Below are 18060 nucleotides of genomic sequence, written 5' to 3' on the forward strand. Positions count from 1 at the left end.
CAAAAATAATTATAAATTAATTAAAGTATTTATTTAAAAAAATTGAAAGCAATAGCAGACACAAAAGAACTAATTAAAAAGGATGGAATTTTGTCTAAAAGGTGGCTTAAAAACCTCAAGAGAAGAAAGTCATATCTAGTGAGAGACAAAGAATTCATGATACAGAAGTTAACCCCAAGGATTTCAACCAGATTATAACAGAGACTAAGAGTGAAACAATATCAAAGCTCTTTAAAAACAGAACAAGTCAAAATATGGGAACAGATTGAGACTCCCAAGATATGCCTAAGAGGAAATTCAGAAGATGAGAACAGAGAAAACTGTTAGGAAGAAATACTGAGAGAATATGGCAAGTCTTTGAAAGAACCGGACACAGATAATGTGCAGAGGTCCTGAGTGAGACAGAAATAAATCTATCTAGATGTTGTCTGACAAAACTATAGAACACCTGTAAAAAGAGGAACAGCTTAAAATCTCTTAAAATCTATCAGGAGAGGTGATAAATTATTCCCTTTCCCCCCCAAAAAAGCTTCTCATCAGCAAAAATGATTGCTGGAATTTAAAGTAATGAAAGTAGTAATGTCTTCAAAATGCAAAATGCTGGGAGGAAATAAGTATTATTTCTAGAAATCAGTACAAACTATACTATTATTCAAGAATATATCAAAATAAGTGCATTTTTAGATATATAAAAGCTTTGGTTACTCATGTACCATTCCAGAAAGAACTTCTCCTGGCTGTGTTTCACAAGAAGAATATGAGAATGTCAATAAATGATTATGAGAAACAAGGATCACTACAGGAACTGGAAAGTTCTATCACTACATTCAACTAATTTAAAAGCAAATATATTCTAAAAAGCACAATGAAAACTGATGTTTGAGAAGATGATATATTTTTAAAAAGTAGATGGAGAATGTGAGTGCCCCCCAAATAAAGTTCTCTCTTTTCTTTCTTTCTTTCTTTCTTTCTTTCTTTCTTTCTTTCTTTCTTTCTTTCTTTCTTTCTTTCTTTCTTTCTTTCTTTCTTTCTTTCTTTCTTTCTCTTTTCTTTCTTTCTTTCTTTCTTTCTTTCTTTCTTTCTTTCTTTCTTTCTTTCTTTCTTTCTTTCTCTTTTCTTTCCTTTCTTTCTTTCTTTCTTTCTTTCTTTCTTTCTTTCTTTCTTTCTTTCTTTCTTTTCTTTTTTTTTGGACAAAAAGTAAAAACAGTGAATTCCTTAGAAGTTTTAACTAAAAATATATTAATATTACTGAAAGTATGGAACAGAAAAATCTTTGGTTACACTTAGAAATCTAACTAATACAAACTTCAAACAAGAATTTAAATACCAAATATTGGGAAAAGAGGGAAAGATGGGACTTATTTTATGTGAATCAAATAGGTAATGCTTCAATTAAGAAAGGGAGGCATAATCATTTCCTCTGGACTTAGGATTCATGGAGTTCAGGCTGCTGCTACGGAACGGGGGGATTTTTTGTTTTGTTTTGTTTTTGTTGTTTTAATATAAACTCTTCCTTACATTTTGATTAAAGTTAAAAAAAAGTCAAGCTAGTGTAAAATGCTTGTGTGAATGATGCATTCACCCACACTGAACAGTCGCTGATGGCAAAGCATTTAATTGTTCCACTATTCAATGTCATTACTTGCTTTTGTAAGATGTACTTTGACATTGTAAGTAACAGAATAGTCTCTAGTTTAAAAGCTCCTTGTATGGTTTTGGATGTGAATTGGCCCCCAAAAGCTCACATATGAAACGACTCAAGAAGATTCAGAAAAGAAATGATTGGGTTACAATAGCCCTAACCTAATAGGTGAATTAATCACCTGATGGGATTAAGTGCCAACTGAAGTGTGGCTGAAGGAGGTGGAGCATCAGGGGCATGGCTTTGGGGTATATAGTTGTACCTGGGAGATAGAGTCTCTTTTTCTGCTTCATGATCATCAGGTGATTTGCTTTCCTCTGTTTCACTCTTTTGCTATGATATTTAGCCTTACTCCGATCCCTGAGGAATGGAACCAACTACCTATGGATTGAAAACTCAGAAACCATGAGCCTTTAAATAAACTTTGCCTCTACAATTGTGCTGGTCAGGTCCTTTAGTCACAGCAGTGAAAACGCTGACTAAAACACTCCTTTATACAAAAAAAAAAAAAAATGTTGTTAAAAGTACCCCTCCAGTCTAATGAATTCCTCCTAATAAAATTAACAGAAAGGAAGAGGAAAGCTCAACAAAACTACCGACTTCAGGAAAGAGAGATATTCTCAGGTAAGTGTGTGAAGTCAGTGAACTGAAAAAGAAACCAAACTAGAAGGAGAAGGAGAAGGAGGGGGAGGGAAGGCAAAAGGAGGAAGGAAGGAAAAACAAAAAAGTTTATATTCTCTTTTGGGGTTGATCAAAGAAAGCCATTTGAAAAACTCTATAGTCTTTTTTTTTTTTTTGCAGAGAGAATTTAAAAAAATTATATCTGAGGTTGGTGTTTTCTCAAACTTATTTTTTTAATGTGAAAGTAAATTTTTAAAAAATGTTGATGCACAAAGTTAAAAAGAAAGAAAAAAATTACCCACAGACTCATTTTATATATATATATATATATATATATATATATATATATATATATATATATATATATGAAATGTAAGATGTATTTTTGTAAGATGTATTTTGATATTGTTAAGTAACAGAATAGTCTCTAGTTTAAAAGCTCCTTGTATGGTTTGGATGTGAATTGGCCCCCAAAAGCTCACATATGAAATGACTCAAGAAGATTCAGAAAAGAAATGATTGGGTTACTCAGTTTCTGAGTTTTATGATTATGTGCATATTCCTCCATTTTTATTCTTCATATTTAAAACTATCATTCAAGGGATTTTGCTTGGTTGCTCTTTACATCTCTTCAGATAACTGCAATTGTGTTGTATGTGAAATTCTGGTTGTCTTAAAAATTAAACATTTCAATAAACTGTTCAATATCATTAAGTGCTTATGAGAACTACATATATATAATTTTATATAAATATATAATTTTTGCATTATTTATTTGAGAAAAATTTCCTGTGAACCTAACATGTGCCAGGCACTGACTATTCTAGGTGGTAGAGATAAGGAGGAAAATCATCTTCTCTCATGGGACATATCCAACAGTGAGGAAAAATCCACACGAAAGATACTACTTCGTAAGTATCTTTCGAAGAAAGACTTGACTACTACAAACACTGTGCAGCTGAGTGAGGAGCGATAAGTGCTGGATAAGGTTCCAATATTAGATAGGGAAGGAGTGTAGTTCCAAGCAGTGGGCATTTGAGAAAAGATCTAAAATTGACATGACAGTGAGGATCTCTGTTGGTATTTGAGGGAAGAGTGTCCTGGACTGAGAGGACAGCCAGTACAAAGGCCTCAGGGTGGGAGGATCCCCAACCTGTAAAAACAAGGAGGTATAAAAGTGATCAAGAAGAAAAGTGGAGGAGCTTGGGGATGTGGTGAGGTGGGATGGCAGTTCACCCAGGGTCCAAAGCATTAAATTCTTTTACTCTTACTATAAAAGAAACAGGGATCCAAATTCACTGAAATCCATTTCAGTGAAAATTTGAACGAAACATTTAATACTAAGGAACTAATTAGAGAAAACTCTCTATCTCTATTGTAAAGAAGAAAGTTTTCAGGTCATTTCAGGAAGGACTGAATGACCTTTCAATATTTTACTTCTAAAATTGGACCCCATACAGTAACATTCTATTCAAAATGCTTTAGGAAGAAATATGTAGTATAATGGTTTATCACTGAGTTATGACTCAGCAGGGTATTTAATCTGCCCTTGATTGAATCTTGAGATACTTGATGCTAGGGCAGTCTGACTATGAGCTCTGCTATGGATTTCTCTTTTTAGGTTGTCTTTTCATTTAAAATTAAATTGAAAAATATCTATTTGTTGCTGTTTTCAGACAGCTGAAAATGCAGAATTGTATTATTGAATAGCCTACAGAACCTTCTTGGATTTTCTCTTCTTCCTATATATTTTGTTGATGGGTAAACAAGCAAGAAAGTCAACTGGGTTTTGGATTTATCATTAGAGTGGGAGTCATATAATTGTTAAGTTGCTATGGTTTTGATTGCATTAATGATATTTGGGATACACAAATACATATAAAGAATCTACATAAGTATGTAAATACATACTTTTGGTTATCTATATCCATAGTCTATATGTAAAGAAGGGTACCCATAATCCATACTATATTTTTAAATTGATACCATTTGCATTCTGTTAACATTTATTGAGTACTTACTCTGATTCTGTTAACATTTATTGAGTACTTACTCTGAGGTTGTCTTAGGAACTGTATACACAAAAATGGGCAACACTATGGTTCCTACCTTCATTAAGCTTAAATAAACAAGTGAATTCAGTAAGTTCTATGATGGAAGTACAAGATGCGTCCAGAGCAAATGAAGGGATCACACCATCCAGTTTGCACTGCAGTATCATTCAGGGCATGTTGCAAGTGCTAAAAGTTCAGATGTATGCACACACAAACACAAGCTTGAATTTGGTACTTTTAACACTTAAGATAGCATGCTCATAGGGCTATTTTTCCTGGGAGCAAGCTTTTTAGACCAGACAAATGGACAAGACTTCAGTCTAAAGAGAAATCAGGGGATTTTTTTTTTGATAAATTAAAATGAGCAGATATTTGTCATTTCCGCAGATTTGGCCAAATTCTGGGTGATCTCTGTTCTTTTATCTCATTAGAAATTCCAACAGAATACTAACCTGAAATATAATTAGTGTAGTTGCTACCAGATTTCTAGCTTTCTGAAGTCAAGCAAATAGCTGACTTTACCATCTTTCTTTCTTTCTTTTTTTTTTTTTTTTTTGGTGGGGGTTGGGGTGTGGCAGACCTGGGATTGAACTCAGGGCCACTCAACCACTGAGCCACATCCCCAGCCCTATTTTATTTAGAAACGGGGTCTCATTGAGTTGCTTAATGCCTCACTGTTGCTGAGGTTGGCTTTGAACCCACGATCTTCCTGTCTCAGCCTCCTGAGCTACTGGGATTACAGGTGTGCTCCACTGTACCCAGCTCACCCTCTTTGTTACTAGTAATAGGTATATAAATTGTATTACATATACATGGATATTTAAGTGGATAAAAGTCAAGAGCCATTCTAACAGAAACCACAAAATTCTGCAGAAATAAATAAGATGGGCTGCCTAAAATAAACATGTTGGGTAGCTGGGATTGGGACTGTCACTGGAGGTATCATGACATGAGCCAAGGGATGTGCTCTGAGGGTAGATATCAATCCCACTGTACTGGGAGCAAAGGTGATGGAGGAAACAGTTTTAGTGATAATTTTTTAGTTACTACCTATCCTGCATTCAAGATCTTATGTTATCTTATATAATTTTCTATGTTAGCAACCCCCACCACAACACACACCATGAGAAATCAAGAACTCATCCTTGTGTTCTGTTGAGGAACGATTGGGATTTAATTTCAACAAACACATGAATTTGAAATATTAATTCCCATTCCCTGGAAGAGAGAAAATGAGTCAAACATCAAGAGGTAGTCCAAGTCTTGCCATACTGAGGTGAGATAGAAATCTTCTCAATAGAAATATCTCTATGAGCTACACACAAATGCAAGAAGTCTATAAAGCTTTATGGAGGAAGAACCTAAGAGGAGCCCTGAAAGACAAGAGAAGTTAGTCCAGGAGTGGTAAAAGACAGTTTCTGGCAGCAAACAGCTTGTGGTACTTGGAAGCTAGAAAGAACATGCAACCTAAAAAGAAATGAAGAGGTTCAAGTTCAGTATGGACTGAATGCAGGATGTGAGAGTGTCGCAGTCTGGCTGCAGCAAAATAACCGGGGCGGGGGTGGGGGGGTGACGAGCAACTTGTGTACATTGATACAGCAGGAATGGGAGCCCTTTATTGTAGGACAAGAGGGGTATATATACATTACACACAACTTATCTTAATTAACATAAACTAGATAAAGCAGTCAACCAATAAGGAATCTCCACACTTAATGGTTAGCTGGAGTTACTTCACAAACCACTCCCTCTGGCAAAATGCCAGGAACCATCTTGACTTGTTTACAGACCCTAACTTGAGAGTGCAATATGTAGCCAGGTACTAAGAAGGAATGTGTGATCATTTATAGAATGAATGACTATTAAATGTATAGGTTTGCCTTGAGACATTGTAACTATTACCTGAACTGTGATTATGGAACATTTATGATTTTTGAGAACAATTGGTAGAATTCACAACAACTATTTTCTGGGAGAAGAAAATAAGATACACATTTTAAATCTTGATCAGAATTTTCAGTTCTAGGACCATTTCTTTCATGGAATATCACTAGGAATAGGGGGCTAACTTTGACCATTTAACCTTACAAATATATTTTTGAATACATTTTATTGTAGGCAAATCCATACACAAAATATTAAAGATATGACAACCTAAGAAAACAATCTAGAAGGAGAAGTTGTACAAAATAAGAAGTTATTAACCTCATGTAAAAAAAATCTATTTGTGATAGCTTTTTCCTAATATTTAGATGACACACTATTCTCGACTTTATTTTAAATGTTACATTTTCTGAGATCAGATTAATTTAGCCTTCATATACTTTGAAGTCATATTCTAGGTCACCTCAAACTGGTCTTTTTTTTTCTGAGAATATCATCTTAACATTTTCAGTGAAATGCACATTCCAAAGAGTTGGTATCATTTCTATTCTCTACATGGTGCTGCTTGCTTATCCATAAAATGTACGCCTCAGACAGTTGATCAGAGTAAAGAATAGTGTATTTGACATTAAGCTGGGGGGGGGGTCTTCATAATAATACCAGGAATTCAACACATGGATTTAGATATTTTACATTGTGTTGTGTGCTTGAAGGAAAGTGGGTTCTAGAGAATCAGATCTGTGTTTGTAACCCAGCTCTTTTATTCAAGATTAAAGATTTGGAAATATTTTTCAGTTTTCTAATATACAATGGGAATAATTCCATCACCCTAGGATTGTTTTGAATATAATGAATATAATAATAATAATAAATATATTAATTACATAAACCAATAGTGTGTATTTTTTTGGAGATTGGACAAATAAGTTAGAAGTCTTAAAGAACTGTTGTATTTTAAAGAGATTTATAATGCTTTGTTGTGAAAAATTTAAATGAAACTATCAAGTAAAATTTTATATACCATAACATCAAAATTCAAATGCTTCCAATTATACATGAGTGGTTGCTGGGTATGCAGTGGAATGAAGTGTAACTTGAAAGATCTTAACAAGTCTATAAAACCGCAAATGTAGTTTTATTGCTGTTTTGTTTGTGGGAGTTTGCCCTTGTTATATTGTGTATTAAGCTCAGAAATTTCCTGTAACTACATTTCCACTATCATTGATTATAAGTTATAAAAGTTTATAAATCAATAAACATAATGAGTATATTTTATCCTTGATATGATGAAATATCTAAACAGCCTAATCTCAATAGTGTTGCTATATCCTATGATATAAACTAGAAAGGAACTTGAATTGAGTATTGGGTTCAGGACATTGGTTTCTTAAAATAAGTTAATTATTCTGCAGTGTTAATAAACTTGGTATGTCAAAAATGTTGAGGAATAACCCTAATTTAAAAGCAGAGCTTTTTCTTGGAATAAAATAAAATATATATGACTATAAACATCAAAAGGGACTAATACAAAATAGTATGGAGCTGTGAAGGGAAAATAAAGAAAACTAAAGAAGGGGAAAATCTAAATTAAAATATAAGAATTACCCAAAAGTCTCCCAGATTAGAAACTGATACTTATGAACCACAAAGCATATCTTTCTGCTTACATTGTTTTTTAGCATTTTATTTATTTATTTTTAATTTACTCTTTTTTGGCATATATGACAGTATATTTTAATACATGTATAGGTACATGTACAAAAATAGACAAAATAGCATTAAGAACCCCAGTGCAATCATTGAGCTTCAATAATAACATCCCTGAATGTTTGTGTATACAAACATACACATGAATATATATTCATGTGTATGTTTGAACAATATATATAATATTTTAAAACTAGAATCTACAATCTACAAAGGTACTGACCTTTTATTGCAATTGTCTGGTATTTCTTTAGTCTCAGGATATATATCTTTAGTCTCAGGATATACTGAATGTACTGAGTGTATATATGTGTATGGGTGTGTATATATATGGGTGTATATATATATATATATATATATATATATATATATACACACACCTTAATCAGATTTAGGTTAATTGAGTGTACATGTGAAAGACTACTTCATAAATAGTATTATATGTTGTTACATACCTGTATAAGAAGACATATACTATCTCTTTATATGATGTTAGCAACCATTTATGATCATTGTCTATACTGTAGGTCAAATTTCCCTGCAGCCTATTTTTGTAAATAAAGTTTTATTCGAAAAATGATACATTCCTTTATTTGTTGCCTATGGTCTATTGCATGCTACCAAGGGAGAGCTGTAAAAGAAATCATATGAGCCCCAAAGCTTAAAATATTTTTTACCATCTGACTCTTTACAGACAAAAATTTTCTATGGCCTAAAAGCATTATTTTGGTAGACCATGAAACCTGTCTTATTTTAGTTATTGCATCCCTTTCTCAATTATTGGCTGATATATTTGAATAAAAAGAAAATTTTCTTTATCAGCTCTTTGGTTACTGTCAAGTGCACATTATATAGAAAAAGCATAATAAATACTTGATTTGCTAGTTTTTAAAATGCTGAGTTTGTTTCTCAGCATTTCACAGAAGCCAGCAATAAGTTTTTTGTTTTTATATTATTATGACCCTATTAATTTAAATATTTTAGATGTATTTGCATTCATTGCATGTTCCACTCTTACTGATGTGGAATGGTCCCATCTTGGACCACTGAAAAGAAGCTTCAAGTAATCTGTGGAGTCATTTCATTATCCTACAGTCTGTTTCCTTGCTTTGGTAATATAAAATGTTCAATAACAATCTTTATATCTATATCTTGTCCAAAAAAGTGAAGCCGTTTTCCCAAGGATTCTTGTATTCCTTTAAAGAAAAACTATAGAGACTAGTATGAAGATCTAGAGATTTTATTTAATTGTTTCTTGTAGGATTTTTCAGTAGTCAGAGCAAAGAAATCTTTCAATTCTCTCTTTTTTTAAATACGCCATTTATACTTGTAATTCAAAATCGGTACTAGAGATTCTATTAATCCCATCTCTCTTCTATCTGTATTCTGTCTCTCCCTGGCCCAAATCCCTTGGATCTCAATGGCACCAGCGTATTTTCTTATTTGCTTTTTCAGTCCTATAATATATATACAGCAACTGAGAATAAAAATAATGACTCATAAAAGGTATTTTTGTTTTGTTTTTCTATTTCCCTATGTTATGTACAATTAAATTATTTGGGTTACTTTTGTTTTGTATTTTGCCAAAAAGTTGACCACAGAATCGAGTTTTATAAGTTGAGTGATTAGCTTTATTGTCTTCTGTGTCTACAGATATTACTCATAATTCTGGTCAGTCACTGTAAAGTTTTTGTTTTTCACTTTAAGTGGCTAGGGAAGACAGTGTTTACACTCTCCTTGCCTTTTTCACAAACAAAACAGAACAAAAAGTCTTCTCCCATTAGCATAACCAATTCACCACTGAGCATACATTGATTCCTTGGCATGTGTTTTACTATACTGGAATATGCAAACATATTGGTTGGGGCTGCTCTAAGACCAGTCTGAGACCATGAATGTAATTGGGAAAAGGTTACATATGGAGATAATCTGTATCCTTTCTTTTCTGGAAAATTTAGTTTCCTAGAAATCAGATCTACTCTATGCTGCCACTTTTTAAAATGTGGAAAAGTGGGAAATAGGGCACTTAAATGTATTAGATAGAAACAACTTTTTAAAAACACATGTTTTAGAATAATAACAAGGGGGCATAATACTTGATGGATTTGATGGTCTTAACTACTTCCCAAATAATTTTTATTTCCTATAGTCAATACACATTTAGGTAAGATTCTGCATGCAGAAATCTTAATTCTTCAAAGTGAAATAAAATATGTCAATGTCAAGGCAGAATAATAAAAATGGCTATTTAACAGCACTATACATGCCAATAAATCACAGGGAATCTCTCTGTCCCTTACTTGCTCTCCCTAGTGGGATAAACATGGTTTGTCACATTCAGAGAATATTGTATACCGTAGGAATAATCAGAACATATTGTTAGCTCCAATTTTCCATCATTTATTTTTCAGTGCTAAACAAAAGTAAACCTCACCACACGCTTTAGTCATGGGTGGAAGGAGAATTAGTCTTTTAATGGGAGCTGCTGTTTTAAAAAGTGGCTCTTAGAAGTAGAAGATGGAAGGAAACACTGTTCGTATTAATGCACAATTGTTCATTGTGCTTACTAATACTATAGAAAAGCCTCTTTAAAAACTTTTCATTGCTATGTATTTTGCATAATTCCTATATTAAAAATCAATGTACTATTTGCCTCTGGACACACTACAGCTGATCTGTAAGTCAGTTTGAAAGAAAACTGAATTCAATAGACAAAGACTGATCCTTCATCTATCTGATATGTCATGCCAACAAATGGTGTTTTTGTGCACTCTGTCAGTGTCTTAATCAGAGTTGACAGCCCCCAGTTCTGACTCAGCTTTGAAAGCTCTTCTCACACTCAATCCTTCAATTCATATATTTTGTAGAGACGTTCAGATGAGGCATGATAGTACACACGACTTACATGGGTCTGTCAATTCTTGGATTTGTCACACATCAAAATCACATAAGATAATATATAATAACAAAATTGCATAAGATACTGCTGTCTAAAATATTTAAAAGAATCAGTTTCAAAGATAACACATTGTAATTGCTATATAGAGTTATTTATTTTGACATTAAAATTTGTACATGAATTTGTTAGTAAAATTTTTTATTACATTATGTTTTTAATAACAGTGAACAGAAACAATATGAATACCTACCATATGGAATTTAAGTTTTCTGAAGATTATTTGAAGTTGGGAATAAATTTAAATTCATATTTCCATTAAAAGTATAATTAATATTTTTGTTGCAATTTTACTTATTTTTTTCTTATTCTAATTTGTTATATATGATAGCAAAAAGCATTACAACTCATATTACACATAGAGCACAATTTTTCATATCTCTGGTTGTACACAAAATAGTCACATAATTTGTATCTTCAAGTTAGTAAAATTTTATATTAATCAGGTTATCAAGGCATAGATGTTCATATAAAGATTGTTTTCTTGTTTCATTAAAATTAAATTTACATAAATTATCACATGGAGTTATGTAAATTAGGGGCTGATAAGTTTAGTTTATTATATGGCCTTTTTGGAATCATGTAAATTTAAAGTCTGAATAATAATACATATGAATTAATCAATTTTGATTTAAAAATTGGTATGCTGTCTATGTATTTTCAATTAAATAATATTATACACAGGAACATTGTGACATAAAACTGAATAGTATTCATTTTTAAATATTTAGCATTCAATTCTAAAATACAGATTGACTGTGTCTAATAACAAACTCTTTGTATAGTATCCTATTTTATGACATCCTATGTTTTGTTTATCCACTCACCAGGTTATGAAAATTTGGACTGTTTTGAGTGTTTCAGCTATTATGAATAACGCTGTTATGAATATTTGTGAAAATAGGCTCTTGTGTGGATTTCTATTTTCATTGCTGTTGAGTAGTGTTTTAATTAGCTTTTGCATCACTATGACCAAAAGACCTGATGAGAACAATGTAGAGGAGGAGAAGTTCATTTCGGCCCATGGTTGCAGTCCATAGTTAGCTGACTCATATCACTAGCCCTGATGTGAGACAAAATTAATGGCAGTAGGGCATAGAGGAAGAAAGCAGCTCAGGACATGGCCACCAGGAAGCAGAGAGAAAGCTACACTCACCAAGGACAAAATATAAACCCTTTTGGCCCATCCCTGTGACCTACAGCCCAACCCACCCTTTACCTGTCTACAGTTAGCCACCAAGTTAATCCATATTAGTTGTTTAATCCACTTATTAGGTCATGCCTATCATAATCTATTCATCCCACCTCTGAAAATTCTTGCATTGTCTCACACATGAGCTTTTGGGGGACATTTAAATGTCTAAACAGGTACATTGTTAGGAGTAGAACTTACACAAATTGGAAGTTTCATTGTTTCAAACTTTAGGAAATTGCTAAACTGTTTTCCTAAGTGTCTGTACCTTTATATCTTCCCTTTTACTACCTAGGAAGGATTTGTTTTCTTCATTCCTCACCATCACTTGTTACTGTTGGTTTATGGTTTATAGGCAATCTAGTGGGTATATAGTGGATGTGTTCTAGTTTTAATTGTTATTTTCTTTTTTAAAAAATTTTAATTGATTTTTTAAAAAATAAATGACAGCAGAATGCAATACAATTCTTATTATTCATATATAGCACAATTTTTCATATCTCTCATTGTATATAAAGTATGTTCACACCAATTTTTGTCTTCATACATGTACTTTGGTTAATGATGTCCATCACATTCCACCATCCTTGATAAACCTCTGTTTCCTCCCTTCGCTTCCTACCCCTCTGCCCTATCTAAATTTCGTCTATTCCTCCCATGCTCCTTGTCCCTATCCCACTATGAATCAGCCTTCTTGTATCAGAGAAAACATTTGGCATTTGTTTTTGGGGGGATTGGCTAATTTCATTTAGCATTATCTTCTCCAACACCATCAATTTACCTGCAAATGCCATGATTTTATTCTCTTTTATTGCTGAATAATATTCCATTGTGTATATATGCCACATTTTTTATCCATTCATCTACTGAAGGGCATCTAGGTTGGCTCCATAGTTTAGCTATTGTGAATTGTGCTGCTATAAACATTGATGTGGCTGTGTCCCTGTAGCATGCTGTTTTTAAGTCCTTTGGGTATAGGTGGAGGAGAGGGATAGCTGGGTCAAATGGTGATTCCATTCCCAATTTTCCAAGGAATCTCCATACTGCTTTCCATATTGGCTGTACCAATTTACAGTCCCACCAGCAATGTATGAGTGTACCTTTTCCTCCACATCCTAGAGACACTTAGTATTGTTTGTCTTCATAATAGCTGCCATTCTGACTGAAGTGAGATGATATCTTAGAGTAGTTTTGATTCATCTCTCAGTCTAGTTCTCAGGGTATAAAGATGGATTTTTCTCTCTGGTTTTCTTTCAGAATTTCTGAAAGTTTAACTCTTACATTCAGTTCTATGACCCATTTTGAATTAATTTCTGTGTATGATGTGAGGGAAGAGTCTTTCTTTACAGATGAATATCTAGTTGTTCAAGCACCATTTGTTGAAAAGACTGTCCCTTCTCCTATTGAATTGCCCTGAGACCTGTTTTAAAAATCATTCTCTTTCTGGACTCTAAATTCTGTTGATCTATATATCTCTTTTAAAGCAATACCATACTGTTTTAATCATACTATAGTGTTATAGTGCATTTTAATATCAAGTAATGTAAGTTCAACTTTGTTCTTCTAAAAGACTGTTATCACTTCTGCATTAGCTACAGTTCAGCCAGATGAGCAGAACCAGTCAGAAATAAATATTAAGAGATTTACATAAAGAATTGACATATATGATTGTAAGTGTTGATGATCTTTAACTCTTAGGCACAAGTTGAAGCTGCTGTCCACTGCAAAAATCTTCAAAGATGCCTAACCTCTGCTTTTAAGGTCTTTGAACAGTTTGAATCAAGCCTGCTGAGATCAACTCAGAAAATATTCCTTATTTAAAATCAAGTGATTATGGCTATAATCTATAAATTATCTTTGCAACAACATTCAGATTATTGTTTGACTGAATAACTGGGGACTTCAGCTCAGTGAAACTAGCAAATCAAAAACCCTTCACAACTACTCTATGTCCTTTGGATTTTCACATACATGTAGACACAATTTTTCTAACAGAAAAGAAAGAACAAGGGGAAAAAAAGACCTGCTGATATTTTTAAATACAAGGGATTTATTGAATCTAAGTGGGGAGAATTATATTTTTAACAATACTGAGTCTTTCAATTTACAAATGTGATTTCTCAATTTATTTAGATCTTTAATTTCTTACCATTGTTTTACAGTTTTCAGTTGCAAAATCTTACACTTTTTGATTACATAAATGACTAAATGTTTTGTACATTTTGATCATATTTTGAATATAATTGTTTTTTAAAATTTCTAGTAGCAAGTACAGAATAAGATTTTTTTCAACCTAGTAGACTAACCATTTTAGCAAGTTATGAGTATATTCTTTTATTATTAGTTTTTGAGAATTATTTAGATTACAGAATTGAACTTTTATTAATTTACCTATATCTACTGAGATTATCATGTGGTTTTAGCCATCTTTTTTGTTAATATTATTGATGAAATTAGTTGATTTTGGGATGTTAGACCAGTCTTTACTTTGGTCATGGTGTGTAATCCTTTTGGCATGTTGCTGAATTCAGTTTGTTAATATTTTATTGTGGTTTTAAGTTTATAGTCAAGAGCAATAATGATCTTACTTAACTTGTGCTTTCTTTTACAAGGATTATTTTCTAGTGCAGGGTAATGGTGGAGAGTTGGAGAGTATTCCCATGTCCTCTGTTGTTTTGTTTTGTTTTTAAAAGTAAAGTATGTAGGCTTGGTATTATTTGTTCTTAAATATTTAAGAATTCACCTATATGGGCCTAGAATTTTCTTATAGGAAGTTTATTAATTACTAACTCAATTTCTTTGTTTGATATTGATCTGTTCCTCAGTTTTTACTTTCTGAAAAAAATATTATTATCCCTTTCCCTTTGTTTTTTCCTATAAATTAAAGTTTTAACTTATATGTAATAAAACACATGCCTTTTCGTGGAAGGTCATGTGGGTTTTGTAAATACCATTACAATCAAGAGATAGAATAGATCTATCACACCAAAACAATTAATTTCCTATCTTTTGTCAATCCCTCTTATCCCCAGTCCTGGAAACCAGTGTTTGCAAGAATGTTATGTAAATGGAAGCATACATATATGTAGTGTCTTTTGTAGAGCAGTAATTCTTAAATTTAATAGACCTATGTTTTTGGTTTATGAATCATACTTTTGGTATCATATCTGAGAGATGCTTTTTCAAAGCCAAGGCTGCACATATATTCTCATGTTTCCTTATAGATGTTTTAAAGTTTTTAGGGTTTACATTTAGGTTAGGTCTGTAATTTGTTTTTAATTAAATTTTGCCTATTGTGAAAAGAATGATTTGAAACTCTTTTATTTATTTTTTGCTTATGAATATCCATTTTTTTCAGCATCCTTTGTTGAAAATACTACTATTTTAATGTTGAATTCCCTTCATTGTACATTTATTGAAAAATACCTGACTTATGCTTGAGGGTCTGTATTTAGACTTTCTGTCCTGTTCCATTCAGAAGTACCCATTTTTCAGTCCTGAAATTCATTTGGAAGACTGAAAGACCCAGAATGGTCAAAGCAATTCTAAGCCTAAAAAACAATCCTGGAAACATCACAACACCTGACTTCAAATTATGCTATAGAGCTATAGTAACAAAAACAGCATGGTACTGGCATAAAAACAGGCACATAGACCAATGGTATGGAATAGAAGACACAGAGACAAACAAATACAAAATGACATCTACAGTCATCTGATTATTGTCAAAGGTGCTAAAAACATACATTGTGCAAAGGCAACCTTTATAACAAATGGTGATGAGAAAATTGGTTATCTATATATTGAAGAATGAAACTAGACCTTTATCTCTCACTCTACACAAAAATCAACTCAATTAGCAATAATCGCGCCTTGGATAAACCTCATTGGCTACGATACTGCCACTGCGCAAAGCTACAAAAATCAACTCAAAATGGATCGAAGACCTCAGAATTAGACAAGAAACTCTTAAAAGGAAACATAGGGTCAATACTCCAACCTTTAGGCATAGGCAATGATTTTCTCAATAGGACCTCTAAATTCAGGAAATAATGCCAAGAGTCAATAAATGAGATGTTCTCAAATTAAAAAGCTCCAACACAGCAAGAGAAACAATTAATAATGTGAAAAGAGAACCCACAGAATGGGAGAAAATCCTTGCTAGCTACTGTTCTGACAGATGATTAATATCTAGACTATATAAAGAATTCAAAACACTTTACACCAAAAAATAAAATAACCCAGTTAATAAATAGGCAAATGAATTAGATACTCTTAAAAGAAGAAATGCAAATAGCTAACAAATATATGGGAAAAAAGTTCAATATTATTAGCAACTAGGAAAATTCAAATCAGAGCTACATTGATATTTCATCTTACACCAGAAGAATTGTAGTCATTGATAATACAATTAATAATAAATGCTAGAGAAGATGTGGAGTAAAAAGAACACTTTTGCACTGTTGATGGGACTGTAAATTAGTATATCCGCTATGAAAACCAGTATGGAGTTTCCTTGAAAACTGATGAGAAATGGAACCACCTATGACCCAGGTACACCACTCCTTGATATTTATCCTGAAGGATTAAAGTTATCATACTATAGTGATACATGCATATCCATGTTCATAATTGCACAATTCACAGTAGCCAAACTATGGAACCAGCCTAAGTGTTCATCAATGCATGAATGAATAAAGAAAGTGTGGTATATATATACACAATGGGTTTTTTAATTCAACCATAAATAAAAATAAAATTATGTCATTTGCAGGAAAAACAATGGAACTAGAGAACATTATGTTAAATGAAATAAGTCAAACTCAGAAGGTCAAGGCTCTTTGGCCTTCTCTCATTTACAGAAGCTAAAGAGGAGAAAGAAAAAGAAATGTTGAGGTGGATCTCATGAAAATCAAAGGTAGATCAGTAGAGAGAAGGGACCAAGGTATGAGAGTTAGTGAGGGAGAGGGGAAGTGTTGGGGATTGATATTGGTTTTATATTGTGTATTGTGTGCATGTATGAATATGTAACAACAAATCCCATCAGTATGTACAACTATAATGCACAAATAAAAATGTGGGAAAACCCCTCAAATTTTATAATTAAAATTTATAAATTAAGTTTAAAAAAGAAGTACCTGTTCCTTTGTTAATATGCAGTGTCTTGTAAACTATATAGCAATATTTTCTTTTTCTTTTTTTTGAAGATGTTTTAATATTTATTTTTTAGTTATTGGCAGACTTTACATCTTTGTTTGTATGTGGTGCTGAGGATCGAACCCGGGCCGCATGCATGCCAGGCGAGCACGCTACTGCTTGAGCCACATCCCCAGCCCCCCTATGCAAAATACATAGCAATGAAAAGTTTTTAAAGAGGCTTTTCTATAGCATTAGTAAGCACAATGAACAATTGTGCATTAATATGAACAGTGTTTCCTTCCATCTTCTACTTCTAAGAGCCACTTTTTAAAACAGCAGCTCTCATTAAAAGACTAATTCTCCTTCCACCCATGACTAAAGCGTGTGGTGAGGTTTACTTTTGTTTATTTTTGATAAACTCTTCACATGTCCACATGCCTTCCATCCAGAGCTATGCTGCTCAAGGGAGTCAGAGCACCACCACCAGTTCTTTGCCCCAGAGCCTCAGACACCTTATGTCTGAATGCCACTGGACACATTCCAGAGCTCCGCCTTTGCTGGTGTCACTGTACTCCCCAACATTCAGGATCATTTTTTTTTTATTGTTGGTAGTTCAAAACATTACACAGTTCTTAATATATCATATTTCACAGTTTATAGCAATGTTTTCAATCAGCTAAAATGAGTAGTTTCAACTTTAATTTTTTATTTCTAACTGAAGGCAAAATATTGACTATCATCTCTATCATATTTCAATGTAAAATTTTAATCAGTTTATCTTTTGTAAAAATATTTATGATCAAATTTTGATTGAAAATGCATTAAATCTATTAATTGGTTTAGAGAGAACTGGTTAAAAATATTG

At 32.7% G+C, this 18060-nt stretch overlaps 1 pseudogene; it reads right to left on the minus strand.

Moving 5' to 3' along the window:
* Nucleotides 1–15840: 15840 nt before the first annotated feature.
* LOC113191660 (U4 spliceosomal RNA) lies at nucleotides 15841–15973 on the minus strand (annotated as a pseudogene).
* Nucleotides 15974–18060: the final 2087 nt, after the last annotated feature.

The sequence above is a fragment of the Urocitellus parryii genome, chromosome 1 (assembly GCF_045843805.1).
Source record: "Urocitellus parryii isolate mUroPar1 chromosome 1, mUroPar1.hap1, whole genome shotgun sequence".
Lineage (NCBI taxonomy): Eukaryota > Metazoa > Chordata > Mammalia > Rodentia > Sciuridae > Urocitellus > Urocitellus parryii.